Consider the following 19,252-nt stretch of genomic DNA (forward strand, 5'->3'; position numbering starts at 1 on the left):
TGCTCCAGCCAACTTGTCTCCAGGGGTCTATTGCTGCCTCTGGCATCTAATGTTCCGTCTCCTGTGAGTCTAGATTTTCCAATCCGACGCAAGACTGATGGTTAATTGTAATGATAAGTACTTCCTAATGACGATGGAACACTCAAATGGCGTCCCGAATGAATACATCGTCCTCCAGCCGATGTGTCTCCAAGGCTCTAATGCTGCCTCTGGCACCTAATGGTCATTATCCTGTGAGTCTAGATTTTCGAATCCGACGCAAAACGAATAGTTAATTGTAACGTTCAGGGCCTCCTAATGATGATGGAACACTCAAATGTCGTCGCGATTCAATACATCGTCCTCCAGCAGACTTGTTTCCAAGGGTCTATTGCTGCCTCGGGCACCTTATGGTCGTTCGCCTCTGAGTCTACATTTTGAATCCGACGAAAAACTGATAGTTAATTGTAACGTTCAGTGCCTCCTAATGACGATGGAACACTCAAATTGCGACGAGATTCAATACATCGTCCTCCAGCCGACTAGTCTCCAAGGGTCTATTGCTGCTTGTGGCACCTAATGGTCGTTCTACAGTGAGTCTAGATTTTCGAATCCGACCCAATACTGATAGTTAATTGTAACGTTCAGGGCCTCCTAATGACGATGTTACACTCAATTTGCGTCGAGATTCAATACATCATCCTGCAGGCGACTGGTTTCCAAGGGGATATTGCTGCCTCGGGCACCATATGGTCCGTCTCTTGTGAGTCTAGATTTTCGAATCCGACGCAAACCTAAAAGTTAATTGTAACGTTCAGGGCCTCCTAATGAGGATGGAACACTCAAATTGCGTCGCGACTCCATTCATCGTCCTCCAGCCGACTTGTCTCCAAGGGGATATTGCTGCCTCGGGCACCATATGGTCCGTCTCCTGCCAGTCTAGATTTTCAATCCGACGCGAAACTGATACTTAATTGTCACTTTCAGGACGTCCTAATGACGATGGAACACTCAAATTGCGTCGCGATTCAATTCATCGTCCTCCAGCCGATTTGTTTCCAAGTGTCTATTGTAGCCCCGAGCGCCTTTTGGTCGTTCTCCTTATCGAATCCGACGCAAAACTTATAGTTAATTGTAACGTTCACGGCCTCCTAATGACGATGGAACACTCAAATTGCTTCGAGATTCAATACATCGTCCTACAGCCGACTTGTCTCCAAGGTTTTATTGCTGACTCTGGCACCTTATGGTCGTGCTCCTGTGAGTCTAGATTTTCGAATCCGACGCGAAACTGATAGTTAATTGTAACGTTCAGGGCCTCCTAATGACGATGGAACACTCACATTACGTCGAGATTCAATACATCGTCCTCCAGGCGACTTGTATCCAAGGGTCTATTGTTGCCTCGGGCACCTTATGGCCGTTCTTCTCTTAGTGTACATTTTGAATCCGACGAAAAACTGATAGTTAATTGTAACGTTCTTGGCCTGCTTATGACGATGGAACACTCAAATTGCTTCGAGTTTCAATACATCGTCCTCCAGCCGACTTATCTCCAAGGGTATATTGTTGCCTCGGGCGCCCTTTGGTCGTCCTCTTGTGAGTCTAGATTTTCGAATCCGACGCATAACTGATAGTTAATTGTAACGTTCACGGCCTCCTAATGACAATGGAGCACTCAAATTGCGTCGAGATTCGATACATCGTTCTCCACCCGACTTGTCTCCATGGTATATTGCTGCCTCTGGACCATATGCTCGGTCTCATGTGAGTCTACATTTTCGAATCCGACGCGAAACTGATGGTTAATTGTAATGTTCAGCGCCTCCTAATGTGTTTGGAACACTCAAATTGCGTCGCGATTCAATACATCGTCCTCCAGCCGACTTGTCTCCAAGGTTCTATTGCTGCCTCGGGCACCTTATGGTCGATCTCCTGTGAGTCTAGATTTTCGAATCCAATGAAAAACTGATAGTTAATTGTAACGTTCAGGGCCTCCTAATGACGATGGAACACTCAATTTGCGTCGAGATTCAATACATCGTTCTCCAGCGAATTGTCTCCAAGGGGATATTGATGCATCGGGCACCATATGGTCCGTCTCCTGTGAGTCTAGATTTTCGAATCCGACGCGTAACTGATAGTTAATTGTAACTTTTAGGGCCTCCTAATGACGATGGAACACTCAAATTGCGTCGCAATTCAATTCATCGTCCTCCAGCCGATTTGTTTCCAAGAGTCCATTGTAGCCCCGAGCGCCTTTTGGTCGTTCTCCTTATCGAATCCGACGCAAAACTTATAGTTAATTGTAACGGTCAGGGCCTCCTAATGACGATGGAACACTCAAATTGCTTCGAGATTCAATACATCGTCCTCCAGCCGACTTGTCTCCAAGGGTTTATTGCTGACTCTGGCACCTTATGGTCGTGCTCCTGTGAGTCAAGATTTTCGAATCCGACGCGAAACTGATAGTTAATTGTAACGTTCAGGGCCTCCTAATGACGATGGAACACTCACATTACGTCGAGATTCAATACCTCGTCCTCCAGGCGACTTGTATCCAAGGGTCTATTATTGCCTCGGGCACCTTATGGCCGTTCTGCTCTTAGTCTACATTTTGAATCCGACGAAAAACTGATAGTTAATTGTAACGTTCAAGGCCTGCTTATGACGATGGAACACTCAAATTGCGTCGCGATTCTATTCATCGTCCTCCAGCCGACTTGATTCCTAGGGCCTATTGTTGCTACGGGCGCCTTTCTGTTGTTCTCCTGTGAGTCTAGGTTATCGAATCCAACGCAAAACTCATAGTTAATTGTAGCGTTCACGGCCTCCTAAGGACGATGGACACTCATAATGTTTCGAGATTCAATACATCGTCCTCCCGCCGACTTGTCTCCAAGGGTCTATTGCTTCCACAGACATCTTATGGTCGTCCTCCTGTGAGTCTAGATTTTCGAATCCGACGCGAAACTGAAAGTTAATTCTAACGTTCGGGGCCTCCTAAAGACGATGGAACACTCAAAGTGCTTCAAGATTCAATACTTCGTCCTCCAGCCGACTTGTCTCCAAGGGTCTATTGCTGCCTCTGGCACCATATGCTCGGTCTCCTGTGAGTCTAGATTTTCGAATCCGACGCGAAACTGATGGTTAATTGTAATGTTCAGCGCCTCCTAATGCGTTTGGAACACTCAAATTACGTCGCGATTCAATACATCGTCCTCGAGCCGATTTCTCTCCAAGGGTCAATTGCTGCTTGTGGCACCTAATTGTCGTTCTACTGTGAGTCTAGATTTTCGAATCCGACGCAATACAGATAGTTAATTGTAACGTTCAGAGCCTCCTAATGACGAGGTAACACTCAATTTTCGTCGAGATTCAATACATCATCCTCCAGGCGACTGGTATTCCAAGGGGATATTGCTGCCTCGGACACAATATGGTCCGTCACCTGTGAGTCTAGATTTTCGAATACGACGCAAACCTGAAAGTTAATTGAAACGTTCAGGGCCTCCTAATGAGGATGGAACACACAAATTGCTTCGCGATTCTATTAATCGTCCTCCAGCCGTCTTGTTTCGGGGGTCAATTGTTGCCCCGGGCGCCTTTTGGTCGATATCCGGTGAGTCTATATTATCGAATCCGACGCAAAACTCATAGTTAATTGTAACGTTCACGGCCTTCTAATTACGATGGAACACTCAAATTGCGTCGCGATTCAATACATCGTCCTCCAGCCAACTTATGTCCAAGGGTATATTGTTGCCTCGGGCGCCCTTTGGTAGTCCTCTTGTGAGTCTAGATTTTCGAATCCGACGCATAACTGATATTTGATTGTAACGTTTGCGGCCTCCTAATGACAATGGAGAACTCAAATTGCGTCGAGATTCAATACATCGTCCTCCACCCGACTAGTCTCCATGGTATATTGCTGCCTCTGGCACCATATGCTCGGTCTCCTGTGAGTCTAGATTTTCGACTCCGACGCGAAACTGATGGTTAATTGTAACGTTCAGAGAACACTCAAATTGCGTCGAGATTCAATACATCGTCCTCCAGCCGACTTGTCTCCAAGGGTCTATTGTGGCCTCGGGCGCCGATTGTTCGTCCTCCTGTGAGTCTAGATTTTCGCATCCGACGTAGAACTGATACTTAATTGTAACGTTCACTTCCTCCTAATGACGATGGAACACTCAAATTGCGTCGAGATTCAATACATCGTCCTCCAGCCGACTTGTCTCCAAGGGTCTATTGCTGCCTCTGGCACCTTATGCTCCGTCTCCTGTGAGTCTAGATGTTCGAATCCGACGCAAAACTGATGGTTAATTGTAATGCTCAGTGCCTCCTAATGCCGATGGAACACTCAAATTGCATCGCAATTCAATACACCGTCCTCCAGCCGACTTGTCTCCAAGGGTCTATTGCTGCCTCTGGCACCTTATGGTCGTGCTCCTGTGAGTCTAGATTTTCGATTCCGACGCGGTACTGATAGTTAATTGTAACGTGCAGGGGCTCCTAATGACGATGGAACACTCACATTACGTCGAGATTCAATACATCGTCCTCCAGCCGACTAGTCTCCAAGGGTCTATTGCTGCCACGGTCATCTTATGGTCGTCCTCCTGTGAGTCTAGATTTTCGAATCCGACGCGAAACTGATAGTTAATTGTAACGTTCACGGCCTTCTAATGACGATGGAACACTCAAATTGCTTCGAGTTTCAATACATCGTCCTCCAGCCGACTTGTCTCCAATGGTCTATTGCTGCCTCTGGCACCTTATGCTCGGTCTCCTGTGAGTCTAGATTTTCGAATCCGACGCGAAACTGATGGTTAATTGTAATGTTCAGCGCCTCCTAATGCGCTTGGAACACTCAAATTGCGTCGCGATTCAATACATCGTCCTCCAGCCGATTTGTCTAAAAGGGTCTATTGCTGCTTGTGGCACCTAATGGTCATTCTACTGAGAGTCTAGATTTTCGAATCCGACGCAATACTGATAGTTAATTGTAACGGTCAGAGCCTCCTAATGACGATGTAACACTCAATTTGCGTCGAGATTCAATACATCATCCTCCAGGCGACTGGTATTCCAACGGGATATTGTTGCCTCGGGCACCATATGGTCCGTCTCCTGTGAGTCTAGATTATCGAATCCGACGCTAAACTCGTAGTTAATTGTAACGTTCACGGCCTTCTAATGACGATGGAACTCTCAAATTGCCTCGATATTCAATACTTCGTCCTCCAGCCGACTTGTCTCCAAGGGTCTATTGCTGCCACTGGCATCTTATGGTCGTCCTCCTGCGAGTCTAGGTTTTCGAATCCGACGCGAAACTGATAGTTAATTGTAACGATGAGGGCCTCCTAATGACGATGGAACACTCAAATTGCGTCGAAATTCAATACATCGTCCTCCAGGCGACTTGCATCCAAGGGTCTATTGCTGCCTCGGGCACCTTATGGTCGTTCTCCTCTGAGTCTACATTTTGAATCCGACGAAAAACTGGTAGTTAATTGTAACGCTCAGGGCCTCTTAATAACGATGGAACACTCAAATTGCGTCGAGATTCAATACATCGTCCTCCAGCCGACTTGTCTCCAAGGGGATATTGCTGCGTCGGGCACCATATGGTCCGTCTCCTGTGAGTCTAGATTTTCAAATCCGACGCGTAACTGATAGTTAATTGTAAAGTTCACGGCCTCCTATTGACGATGGAACACTCAAATTGCTTCGAGATTCAATACATCGTCCTCCAGCCGATTTGTCTCCAAGGGTCCTTTGCTGCCTCTGGCACCTTATGGTCGTAATCCTGTGAGTCTAGATTTTCGAATCCGACGCGAAACTGATAGTTAATTGTAACGTTCAGGGCCTCCTAATGACGATGGAACACTCAAATTGCGTCGAGATTCAATACATCGTCCTCCAGCCGACTTGTCTCCAAGGGTCTATTGTGGCCTCGGGCGCCCTTTGTTCGTTCTCCTGTGAGTCTAGATTTTCGCATCCGACGCATAACTGATACTTAATTGTAACGTTCACTTCCTCCTAATGACGATGGAACACTCAAATTGCGTCGAGATTCAATAAATCGTCCTCCAGCCGACTTGTCTCCAAGGGTCTATTGCTGCCTGTGGCACCTTATGCTCCGTCTCCTGTGAGTCTAGATTTTCGAATCCGACGCAAAACTGATGGTTAATTGTAATGTTCAGTGCCTCCTAATGCCGATCGAACACTGAAATTGCGTCGCGATTCAATACATCGTTCTCCAGCCGATCTGTCTCCAAGTGTTTATTGATGCCTGTGGCACCTAATGGTCGTTTTCCTGTGAGTCTAGATTTTCGATTCCCACGCAAAACTGATAGTTAATTGTAACGTTCAGGGCCTCCTAGAGACGATGGAACACACAAATTGGGTCGAGATTCAATACATCGTCCTCCAGCCGACTTGTCTCCAGAGGTATATTGCTGCTTCGGGCACCATGTGGTCCGTCACTTTTGAGTCTAGATTTTCGAATCAGACGTGAAACTGATAATTAATTGTAACGTTCAGGGCCTCCTAATGACGATGGAACACTCATATTGCGTCGCGATTCAATACATCGTCCTCCAGCCGACTTGTTTCCGAGGGTCTATTGTTGCCTCTGGCGTGTTTTGGTCGTTCTTCTGTGGGTCTAGATTATCGAAAACGACGCAAAACTGATACTTAATTGTAACGTTCACGGCTCCTAATGACGATGGAACACTCAAACTGCGTCGAGATTCAATACATCATCCTCCTGCCGACTTGTCTCCACGTGTCTATTGCTGCCTCTGGCACCTTATGGTCGTGCTCCTGTGAGTCTAGATTATGGAATCCGACGCAAGACTGATAGTTAATTGTAACGTTCAGGGCCTCGTAATGACTATGGAACACTCACATTGCGTCGATATTCAATACATCGTCCTCCAGCAGATTTGTCTCCAAGGGTCTATTGCTGCCTGTGGCACTTAATGGTCGTTCTCCTGTGAGTCTAGATTTTCGAATCCGACGCTAAACTGATAGTTAATTGTAACGTTCAGGGCGTTCTAATGACGATGGAACCCTCAATTTGCATCGAGATTCAATACATCGTCCTCCAGCCGACTTGTCTCCAAGGGTCTGTTGCTGCCTCGGGCATCTTCTTGTCGTTCTCCTGTGACTCTAGATTTTCGATTCCCACGCAAAACTGATAGTTAATTGTAAAGTTCAGGGCCTTCTAATGACGATGGAACACTCAAAATGCGTCGCGATTCAATACATCGTCCTCCAGCCGATTTGTCTTCAAGGGTCTATTGCTGCCTGTGGCACCTAATGGTCGTTCTCCTGTGAGACTAGATTTTCGAATCCGACGCAAAACGGATAGTTAATTGTAACGTTCAGGGCCTCCTAATGACGATGGAACCCTCAAATTGCGTCGAGATTCAATACATCGTCCTCCAGCCGACTTGTCTCCAACGGGATATTGCTGCGTCGGGCACAATATGAACCGTCCCTGCGAGTCTAGATTTTCGAATCCGACGCGATACTGATAGTTAATTGTAACGTTCAGGACCTCCTAATGACGATGGAGCACTCAAATTGCATCGCGATTCAATTCATCGTCCTCCAGCCGAATTGTCTCCAAGGGTCTATTGCTGCCTGTGGCACCTAATGGTCGTTCTAATGTGAGTCTAGATTTTCGCATCCGACGCAAAACTGATAGTTAATTGTAACGTTCACGGCGTCCTAATGACGATGGAACCCTCAATTTGCGTCCAGATTCAATACATCGTCCTCCAGCCGATTTGTCTCCAAGGGTCTATTGCTGACTCTGGCACCTTATGGTCGTGCTCCTGTGAGTCTAGATTTTCGAATCCGACGCGAGACTGATAGTTAATTGTAACGTTCAGGGCCTCCTAATGACGATGGAACACTCAAATTACGTCGAGATTCAATACATCGTCCTCCAGGCGACTTGTATCCAAGGGTATATTGCTGCCTCGGGCACCATATGGTCGTTCTCCTCTTAGTCTACATTTTGAATCCGACGAAAAACTGATAGTTAATTGTAACGTTCAGGGCCTGCTCATGACGATGGAACACTCAAATTGCGTCGAGATTCAATACATCGTCCTCCAGCCGACTTGTCTCCAAGGGTCTATTGCTGCCTCTGGCACCATATGCTCGGTCTCCTGTGAGTCTAGATTTTCGAATCCGACGCGAAACTGATGGTTAGTTGTAATGTTCAGCGCCTCCTAATACGTTTGGAACACTCAAATTACGTCGCGATTCAATACATCGTCCTCCAGCCGATTTCTCTCCAAGGGTCAATTGCTGCTTGTGGCACCTAATGGTCGTTCTGCTGTGAGTCTAGATTTTCGAATCCGACGCAATACAGATAGTTAATTGTAACGTTCAGAGCCTCCTAACGACGATGTAACACTCAATTTTCGTCGAGATTCAATACATCATCCTCCAGGCGACTGGTATTCCAAGGGGAAATTGCTGCCTCGGACACCATATGGCCCGACTCCTGTGAGTCTAGATTTTCGAATACGACGCAAACCTGAAAGTTAATTGTAACGTTCAGGGCCTCCTAATGAGGATGGAACACACAAATTGCGTCGCGATTCTATTCATCGTCCTCCAGCCGTCTTGTTTCGAGGGTCAATTGTTGCCCCGGGCGCCTTTTGGTCGATCTCCGGTGAGTCTATATTATCGAATCCGACGCAAAACTCATAGTTAATTGTAACGTTCACGGCCTTCTAATTACGATGGAACACTCAAATTGCGTCGCGATTCAATACATCGTCCTCCAGCCGACTTATGTCCAAGGGTATATTGTTGCCTCGGGCGCCCTTTGGTAGTCCTCTTGTGAGTCTAGATTTTCGAATCCGACGCATAACTGATATTTGATTGTAACGTTCGCGGCCTCCTAATGACAATGGAGCACTCAAATTGCGTCGAGATTCAATACATCGTCCTCCACCCGACTAGTCTCCATGGTATATTGCTGCCTCTGGCACCATATGCTCGGTCTCCTGTGAGTCTAGATTTTCGAATCCGACGCGAAACTGATAGTTAATTGTAACGTTCACGGCCTTCTAATGACGATGGAACACTCAAATTGCTTCGAGTTTCAATACATCGTCCTCCAGCCGACTTGTCTCCAATGGTCTATTGCTGCCTCTGGCACCTTATGCTCGGTCTCCTGTGAGTCTAGATTTTCGAATCCGACGCGAAACTGATGGTTAATTGTAATGTTCAGCGCCTCCTAATGCGCTTGGAACACTCAAATTGCGTCGCGATTCAATACATCGTCCTCCAGCCGATTTGTCTAAAAGGGTCTATTGCTGCTTGTGGCACCTAATGGTCATTCTACTGAGAGTCTAGATTTTCGAATCCGACGCAATACTGATAGTTAATTGTAACGGTCAGAGCCTCCTAATGACGATGTAACACTCAATTTGCGTCGAGATTCAATACATCATCCTCCAGGCGACTGGTATTCCAACGGGATATTGTTGCCTCGGGCACCATATGGTCCGTCTCCTGTGAGTCTAGATTATCGAATCCGACGCTAAACTCGTAGTTAATTGTAACGTTCACGGCCTTCTAATGACGATGGAACTCTCAAATTGCCTCGATATTCAATACTTCGTCCTCCAGCCGACTTGTCTCCAAGGGTCTATTGCTGCCACTGGCATCTTATGGTCGTCCTCCTGCGAGTCTAGGTTTTCGAATCCGACGCGAAACTGATAGTTAATTGTAACGATGAGGGCCTCCTAATGACGATGGAACACTCAAATTGCGTCGAAATTCAATACATCGTCCTCCAGGCGACTTGCATCCAAGGGTCTATTGCTGCCTCGGGCACCTTATGGTCGTTCTCCTCTGAGTCTACATTTTGAATCCGACGAAAAACTGGTAGTTAATTGTAACGCTCAGGGCCTCTTAATAACGATGGAACACTCAAATTGCGTCGAGATTCAATACATCGTCCTCCAGCCGACTTGTCTCCAAGGGGATATTGCTGCGTCGGGCACCATATGGTCCGTCTCCTGTGAGTCTAGATTTTCAAATCCGACGCGTAACTGATAGTTAATTGTAAAGTTCACGGCCTCCTATTGACGATGGAACACTCAAATTGCTTCGAGATTCAATACATCGTCCTCCAGCCGATTTGTCTCCAAGGGTCCTTTGCTGCCTCTGGCACCTTATGGTCGTAATCCTGTGAGTCTAGATTTTCGAATCCGACGCGAAACTGATAGTTAATTGTAACGTTCAGGGCCTCCTAATGACGATGGAACACTCAAATTGCGTCGAGATTCAATACATCGTCCTCCAGCCGACTTGTCTCCAAGGGTCTATTGTGGCCTCGGGCGCCCTTTGTTCGTTCTCCTGTGAGTCTAGATTTTCGCATCCGACGCATAACTGATACTTAATTGTAACGTTCACTTCCTCCTAATGACGATGGAACACTCAAATTGCGTCGAGATTCAATAAATCGTCCTCCAGCCGACTTGTCTCCAAGGGTCTATTTCTGCCTGTGGCACCTTATGCTCCGTCTCCTGTGAGTCTAGATTTTCGAATCCGACGCAAAACTGATGGTTAATTGTAATGTTCAGTGCCTCCTAATGCCGATCGAACACTGAAATTGCGTCGCGATTCAATACATCGTTCTCCAGCCGATCTGTCTCCAAGTGTTTATTGATGCCTGTGGCACCTAATGGTCGTTTTCCTGTGAGTCTAGATTTTCGATTCCCACGCAAAACTGATAGTTAATTGTAACGTTCAGGGCCTCCTAGAGACGATGGAACACACAAATTGGGTCGAGATTCAATACATCGTCCTCCAGCCGACTTGTCTCCAGAGGTATATTGCTGCTTCGGGCACCATGTGGTCCGTCACTTTTGAGTCTAGATTTTCGAATCAGACGTGAAACTGATAATTAATTGTAACGTTCAGGGCCTCCTAATGACGATGGAACACTCATATTGCGTCGCGATTCAATACATCGTCCTCCAGCCGACTTGTTTCCGAGGGTCTATTGTTGCCTCTGGCGTGTTTTGGTCGTTCTTCTGTGGGTCTAGATTATCGAAAACGACGCAAAACTGATACTTAATTGTAACGTTCACGGCTCCTAATGACGATGGAACACTCAAACTGCGTCGAGATTCAATACATCATCCTCCTGCCGACTTGTCTCCACGTGTCTATTGCTGCCTCTGGCACCTTATGGTCGTGCTCCTGTGAGTCTAGATTATGGAATCCGACGCAAGACTGATAGTTAATTGTAACGTTCAGGGCCTCGTAATGACTATGGAACACTCACATTGCGTCGATATTCAATACATCGTCCTCCAGCAGATTTGTCTCCAAGGGTCTATTGCTGCCTGTGGCACTTAATGGTCGTTCTCCTGTGAGTCTAGATTTTCGAATCCGACGCTAAACTGATAGTTAATTGTAACGTTCAGGGCGTTCTAATGACGATGGAACCCTCAATTTGCATCGAGATTCAATACATCGTCCTCCAGCCGACTTGTCTCCAAGGGTCTGTTGCTGCCTCGGGCATCTTCTTGTCGTTCTCCTGTGACTCTAGATTTTCGATTCCCACGCAAAACTGATAGTTAATTGTAAAGTTCAGGGCCTTCTAATGACGATGGAACACTCAAAATGCGTCGCGATTCAATACATCGTCCTCCAGCCGATTTGTCTTCAAGGGTCTATTGCTGCCTGTGGCACCTAATGGTCGTTCTCCTGTGAGACTAGATTTTCGAATCCGACGCAAAACGGATAGTTAATTGTAACGTTCAGGGCCTCCTAATGACGATGGAACCCTCAAATTGCGTCGAGATTCAATACATCGTCCTCCAGCCGACTTGTCTCCAACGGGATATTGCTGCGTCGGGCACAATATGAACCGTCCCTGCGAGTCTAGATTTTCGAATCCGACGCGATACTGATAGTTAATTGTAACGTTCAGGACCTCCTAATGACGATGGAGCACTCAAATTGCATCGCGATTCAATTCATCGTCCTCCAGCCGAATTGTCTCCAAGGGTCTATTGCTGCCTGTGGCACCTAATGGTCGTTCTAATGTGAGTCTAGATTTTCGCATCCGACGCAAAACTGATAGTTAATTGTAACGTTCACGGCGTCCTAATGACGATGGAACCCTCAATTTGCGTCCAGATTCAATACATCGTCCTCCAGCCGATTTGTCTCCAAGGGTCTATTGCTGACTCTGGCACCTTATGGTCGTGCTCCTGTGAGTCTAGATTTTCGAATCCGACGCGAGACTGATAGTTAATTGTAACGTTCAGGGCCTCCTAATGACGATGGAACACTCAAATTACGTCGAGATTCAATACATCGTCCTCCAGGCGACTTGTATCCAAGGGTATATTGCTGCCTCGGGCACCATATGGTCGTTCTCCTCTTAGTCTACATTTTGAATCCGACGAAAAACTGATAGTTAATTGTAACGTTCAGGGCCTGCTCATGACGATGGAACACTCAAATTGCGTCGAGATTCAATACATCGTCCTCCAGCCGACTTGTCTCCAAGGGTCTATTGCTGCCTCTGGCACCATATGCTCGGTCTCCTGTGAGTCTAGATTTTCGAATCCGACGCGAAACTGATGGTTAGTTGTAATGTTCAGCGCCTCCTAATACGTTTGGAACACTCAAATTACGTCGCGATTCAATACATCGTCCTCCAGCCGATTTCTCTCCAAGGGTCAATTGCTGCTTGTGGCACCTAATGGTCGTTCTGCTGTGAGTCTAGATTTTCGAATCCGACGCAATACAGATAGTTAATTGTAACGTTCAGAGCCTCCTAACGACGATGTAACACTCAATTTTCGTCGAGATTCAATACATCATCCTCCAGGCGACTGGTATTCCAAGGGGAAATTGCTGCCTCGGACACCATATGGCCCGACTCCTGTGAGTCTAGATTTTCGAATACGACGCAAACCTGAAAGTTAATTGTAACGTTCAGGGCCTCCTAATGAGGATGGAACACACAAATTGCGTCGCGATTCTATTCATCGTCCTCCAGCCGTCTTGTTTCGAGGGTCAATTGTTGCCCCGGGCGCCTTTTGGTCGATCTCCGGTGAGTCTATATTATCGAATCCGACGCAAAACTCATAGTTAATTGTAACGTTCACGGCCTTCTAATTACGATGGAACACTCAAATTGCGTCGCGATTCAATACATCGTCCTCCAGCCGACTTATGTCCAAGGGTATATTGTTGCCTCGGGCGCCCTTTGGTAGTCCTCTTGTGAGTCTAGATTTTCGAATCCGACGCATAACTGATATTTGATTGTAACGTTCGCGGCCTCCTAATGACAATGGAGCACTCAAATTGCGTCGAGATTCAATACATCGTCCTCCACCCGACTAGTCTCCATGGTATATTGCTGCCTCTGGCACCATATGCTCGGTCTCCTGTGAGTCTAGATTTTCGAATCCGACGCGAAACTGATGGTTAATTGTAACGTTCAGAGAACACTCAAATTGCGTCGAGATTCAATACATCGTCCTCCAGCCGACTTGTCTCCAAGGGTCTATTGTGGCCTCGGGCGCCGATTGTTCGTCCTCCTGTGAGTCTAGATTTTCGCATCCGACGTAGAACTGATACTTAATTGTAACGTTCACTTCCTCCTAATGACGATGGAACACTCAAATTGCGTCGAGATTCAATACATCGTCCTCCAGCCGACTTGTCTCCAAGGGTCTATTGCTGCCTCTGGCACCTTATGCTCTGTCTCCTGTGAGTCAAGATTTTCGAATCCGACGCAAAACTGATGGTTAATTGTAATGCTCAGTGCCTCCTAATGCCGATGGAACACTCAAATTGCATCGCAATTCAATACATCGTCCTCCAGCCGACTTGTCTCCAAGGGTCTAATGCTGACTCTGGCACCTTATGGTCGTGCTCCTGTGAGTCTAGATTTTCGAATCCGACGCGATACTGATAGTTAATTGTAACGTGCAGGGCCTCCTAATGACGATGGAACACTCACATTACGTCGAGATTCAATACATCGTCCTCCAGCCGACTAGTCTCCAAGGGTCTATTGCTGCCACGGTCATCTTATGGTCGTCCTCCTGTGAGTCTAGATTTTCGAATCCGACGCGAAACTGATAGTTAATTGTAACGTTCACGGCCTTCTAATGACGATGGAACACTCAAATTGCTTCGAGTTTCAATACATCTTCCTCCAGCCGACTTGTCTCCAATGGTCTATTGCTGCCTCTGGCACCTTATGCTCGGTCTCCTGAGAGTCTAGATTTTCGGATCCGACGCGAAACTGATGGTTAATTGTAATGTTCAGCGCCTCCTAATGCGTTTGGAACACTCAAATAGCGTCGCGATTCAATACATCGTCCCCCAGCCGATTTGTCTCCTAGGGTCTATTGCTGCTTGTGACACCTAATGGTCATTCTACTGAGAGTCTAGATTTTCGAAACCGACGCAATACTGATAGTTAATTGTAACGTTCAGAGCCTCCTAATGACGATGTAACACTCAATTTGCGTCGAGATTCAATACATCATCCTCCAGGCGACTGGTATTCCAAGGGGATTTTGTTGCCTCGGGCACCATATGGTCCGTCTCCTGTGAGTCTAGATTATCGAATCCGACGCAAAACTCATAGTTAATTGTAACGTTCACGGCCTTCTAATGACGATGGAACTCTCAAATTGCCTCGATATTCAATACTTCGGCCTCCAGCCGACTTGTCTCCAAGGGTCTATTGCTGCCACTGGCATCTTATGGTCGTCCTCCTGTGAGTCTAGATTTTCGAATCCGACGCGAAACTGATAGTTAATTGTAACGATGAGGGCCTCCTAATGACGATGGAACACTCAAATTGCTTCGAGATTCAATACATCGTCCTCCAGCCGACTTGTCTCCAAGGGTCTATTGCTGCCTCGGGCACCTTATGGTCGTTCTCCTCTGAGTCTACATTTTCTAATCCGACGCAAAACTGATATTTAGTTGTAACGTTCAGGGCCTCCTAATGACGATGGAACAAACAAATAGCTTCGAGACTCAATACATCGTCCGCCAGCCGACTTGTCTCCAAGGGGATATTGCTGCCTGGGGCACCTTATGGTCCGTCTCCTGTGAGTCTAGATTTTCGAATCCGACGCAATACTGATAGTTAATTGTAACGTTCAGGGCCTCATAATGACGATGGAACACTCAAATTGCGTCGAGATTCAATACATCGTCCTCCAGGCGACTTGCATCCAAGGGTCTATTGCTGCCTCGAGCACCTTATGGTCGTTCTCCTCTGAGTCTACATTTTGAATCCGACGAAAAACTGATAGTTAATTGTATCGCTCAGGGCCTCTTAATAACGATGGAACACTCAAATTGCGTCGAGATTCAATACATCGTCCTCCAGCCGACTTGTCTCCAAGGGGATATTGCTGCCTCGGGCACCATATGGTCCGTCTCCTGTGAGTCTAGATTTCCAAATCCGACGCGTAACTGATAGTTAATTGTAAAGTTCACGGCCTCCTATTGACGATGGAACACTCAAATTGCTTCGAGTTTCAATACATCGTCCTCCAGCCGACTTGTCTCCAATGGTCTATTGCTGCCTCTGGCACCTTATGCTCGGTCTCCTGAGAGTCTAGATTTTCGGATCCGACGCGAAACTGATGGTTAATTGTAATGTTCAGCGCCTCCTAATGCGTTTGGAACACTCAAATAGCGTCGCGATTCAATACATCGTCCCCCAGCCGATTTGTCTCCTAGGGTCTATTGCTGCTTGTGGCACCTAATGGTCATTCTACTGAGAGTCTAGATTTTCGAATCCGACGCAATACTGATAGTTAATTGTAACGTTCAGAGCCTCCTAATGACGATGTAACACTCAATTTGCGTCGAGATTCAATACATCATCCTCCAGGCGACTGGTATTCCAGGGGGATTTTGTTGCCTCGGGCACCATATGGTCCGTCTCCTGTGAGTCTAGATTATCGAATCCGACGCAAAACTCATAGTTAATTGTAACGTTCACGGCCTTCTAATGACGATGGAACTCTCAAATTGCCTCGATATTCAATACTTCGTCCTCCAGCCGACTTGTCTCCAAGGGTCTATTGCTGCCACTGGCATCTTATGGTCGTCCTCCTGTGAGTCTAGATTTTCGAATCCGACGCGAAACTGATAGTTAATTGTAACGATGAGGGCCTCCTAATGACGATGGAACACTCAAATTGCTTCGAGATTCAATACATCGTCCTCCAGCCGACTTGTCTCCAAGGGTCTATTGCTGCCTCGGGCACCTTATGGTCGTTCTCCTCTGAGTCTACATTTTCTAATCCGACGCAAAACTGATATTTAGTTGTAACGTTCAGGGCCTCCTAATGACGATGGAACAAACAAATAGCTTCGAGACTCAATACATCGTCCGCCAGCCGACTTGTCTCCAAGGGGATATTGCTGCCTGGGGCACCTTATGGTCCGTCTCCTGTGAGTCTAGATTTTCGAATCCGACGCAATACTGATAGTTAATTGTAACGTTCAGGGCCTCATAATGACGATGGAACACTCAAATTGCGTCGAGATTCAATACATCGTCCTCCAGGCGACTTGCATCCAAGGGTCTATTGCTGCCTCGGGCACCTTATGGTCGTTCTCCTCTGAGTCTACATTTTGAATCCGACGAAAAACTGATAGTTAATTGTAACGCTCAGGGCCTCTTAATAACGATGGAACACTCAAATTGCGTCGAGATTCAATACATCGTCCTCCAGCCGACTTGTCTCCAAGGGGATATTGCTGCCTCGGGCACCATATGGTCCGTCTCCTGTGAGTCTAGATTTCCAAATCCGACGCGTACCTGATAGTTAATTGTAAAGTTCACGGCCTCCTATTGACGATGGAACACTCAAATTGCTTCGAGATTCAATACATCGTCCTCCAGCCGATTTGTCTCCCAGGGTCCTTTGCTGCCTCTGGCACCTTATGGTCGTAATCCTGTGAGTCTAGATTTTCGAATCCGACGCGAAACCGATAGTTAATTGTAACGTTCAGGGCCTCCTAATGACGATGGAACACTCAAATTGCGTCGAGATTCAATAAATCGTCCTCCAGCCGACTTGTCTCCAAGGGTCTATTGCTGCCTGTGGCACCTTATGCTCCGTCTCCTGTGAGTCTAGATTTTCGAATCCGACGCAAAACTGATGGTTAATTGTAATGTTCAGTGCCTCCTAATGCCGATGGAACACTGAAATTGCGTCGCGATTCAATACATCGTCCTCCAGCCGATCTGTCTCCAAGGGTCTATTGCTGCCTGTGGCACCTAATGGTCGTGCTCCTGTGAGTCTAGATTTTCGAATCCGACGCTAAACTGATAGTTAATTGTAACGTTCAGGGCGTTCTAATGACGATGGAACCCTCAATTTGCATCGAGATTCAATACATCGTCCTCCAGCCGACTTGTCTCCAAGGGTCTGTTGCTGCCTCGGGCATCTTCTTGTCGTTCTCCTGTCACTCTAGATTTTCGATTCCCACGCAAAACTGATAGTTAATTGTAAAGTTCAGGGCCTCCGAGAGACGATGCAACACTCAAAATGCGTCGATATTTAATACATCGTCCTCCAGCCGACTTGTCTCCAAGGGTCTACTGCTGCCTCTGGCACCTTATGGTCGTGCACCTGTGAGTCCAGATTTTGTAATCCGACGCTAAACTCATCTTTGATTGTAAGGTTCAGGGCCTCCTAATGACGATGGAACACTCAAATTGCGTCGAGATTCAATACATCGTCCTCCAGCCGATTTGTCTCCAAGGGTCTATTGTTGCCTCGGGCGCCTTTTGGTCGTTCTCCTGTGAGTCTAGATTATCGAATCCGACGCAAAACTGATAGTTAATTGTAACGTTCAGGGCCTCCTAATGACGATGGAACACTCAAATTGCGTCGAGTTTCAATATATCTTCCTCCAGCCGACTTGTCTCCAAGAGGATATTGCTGCCTCGGGAACCTTATGGTCCGTATCCTTTGAGAATAGATTTTCGAATCCAACGCTAAACTGATGGTTAATTGTAATGTTCAGGGCCTTCTAATGACGATGGAACACTCAAAATGCGTCTTTATTCAATACATCGTCCTCCAGCCGATTTGTCTTCAAGGGTCTATTGCTGCCTGTGGCACCTAATGGTCGTTCTCCTGTGAGTCTAGATTTTCGAATCCGACGCAAAACGGATAGTTAATTGTAACGTTCAGGGCCTCCTAATGACGATGGAACCCTCAATTTGCGTCGAGATTCAATACATCGTCCTCCAGCCGACTTGTCTCCAACGGGATATTGCTGCGTCGGGCACAATATGAACCGTCCCTGCGAGTCTAGATTTTCGAATCCGACGCGATACTGATAGTTGATTGTAACGGTCAGGACCTCCTAATGACGATGGAGCACTCAAATTGCATCGCGATTCAATTCATCGTCCTCCAGCCGAATTGTCTCCAAGGGTCTATTGCTGCCTGTGGCACCTAATGGTCGTTCTAATGTGAGTCTAGATTTTCAAATCCGAGTCAAAACTGATAGTTAATTGTAACGTTCACGGCGTCCTAATGACGATGGAACCCTCAATTTGCGTCGAGATTCAATACATCGTCCTCCAGCCGACTTGTCTCCAAGGGTCTATTGTTGCCTCGAGCGCCATTTGGTCGTCCTCCTGTGAGTCTAGATTATCGAATCCGAAGCAAAACGGATAGTTAATTGTAACATTCAGGGCCTCCTAATGACGATGGAACACTCAAATGGCGTCAAGATTCCATACATCGTCTTCCAGCCGATTTGTCTCCAAGGGTCTATTGCTGCCTGAGGCACCTAGTGGTCGTTTTCCTGTAAGTCTAGATTTTCGAATCCGACGCGATACTGATAGTTAATTGTAACGTTCAGGGCCTCCTAATGGCGATGGAACACTCAAATTGCGTAGCGATTCATATCATCGTCCTCCAGCCGACTTGTCTCCAAGGGTCTATTGCTGCCTCGGGCACCTTATGGTCGTGCGCCTGTGAGTCTAGATTATCGAATCCGACGCAAAATGGTAGTTAATTGTAACGTTCAGGGCCTCCAAATGACGATGGAACACTCAAATTGCGTCGAGTTTGAATACATCGTCCTCCAGACGACTTGTCTCCAAGGGGATATTGCTGCGTCGGGCACCATATGATGCGTCCCTGCGAGTCTAGATTTTCGAATCCGACGCGATACTGATAGTTAATTGTAACGTTCAGGG

This window comes from Schistocerca serialis, chromosome 10 (genome assembly GCF_023864345.2).
Source record: "Schistocerca serialis cubense isolate TAMUIC-IGC-003099 chromosome 10, iqSchSeri2.2, whole genome shotgun sequence".
Lineage (NCBI taxonomy): Eukaryota > Metazoa > Arthropoda > Insecta > Orthoptera > Acrididae > Schistocerca > Schistocerca serialis.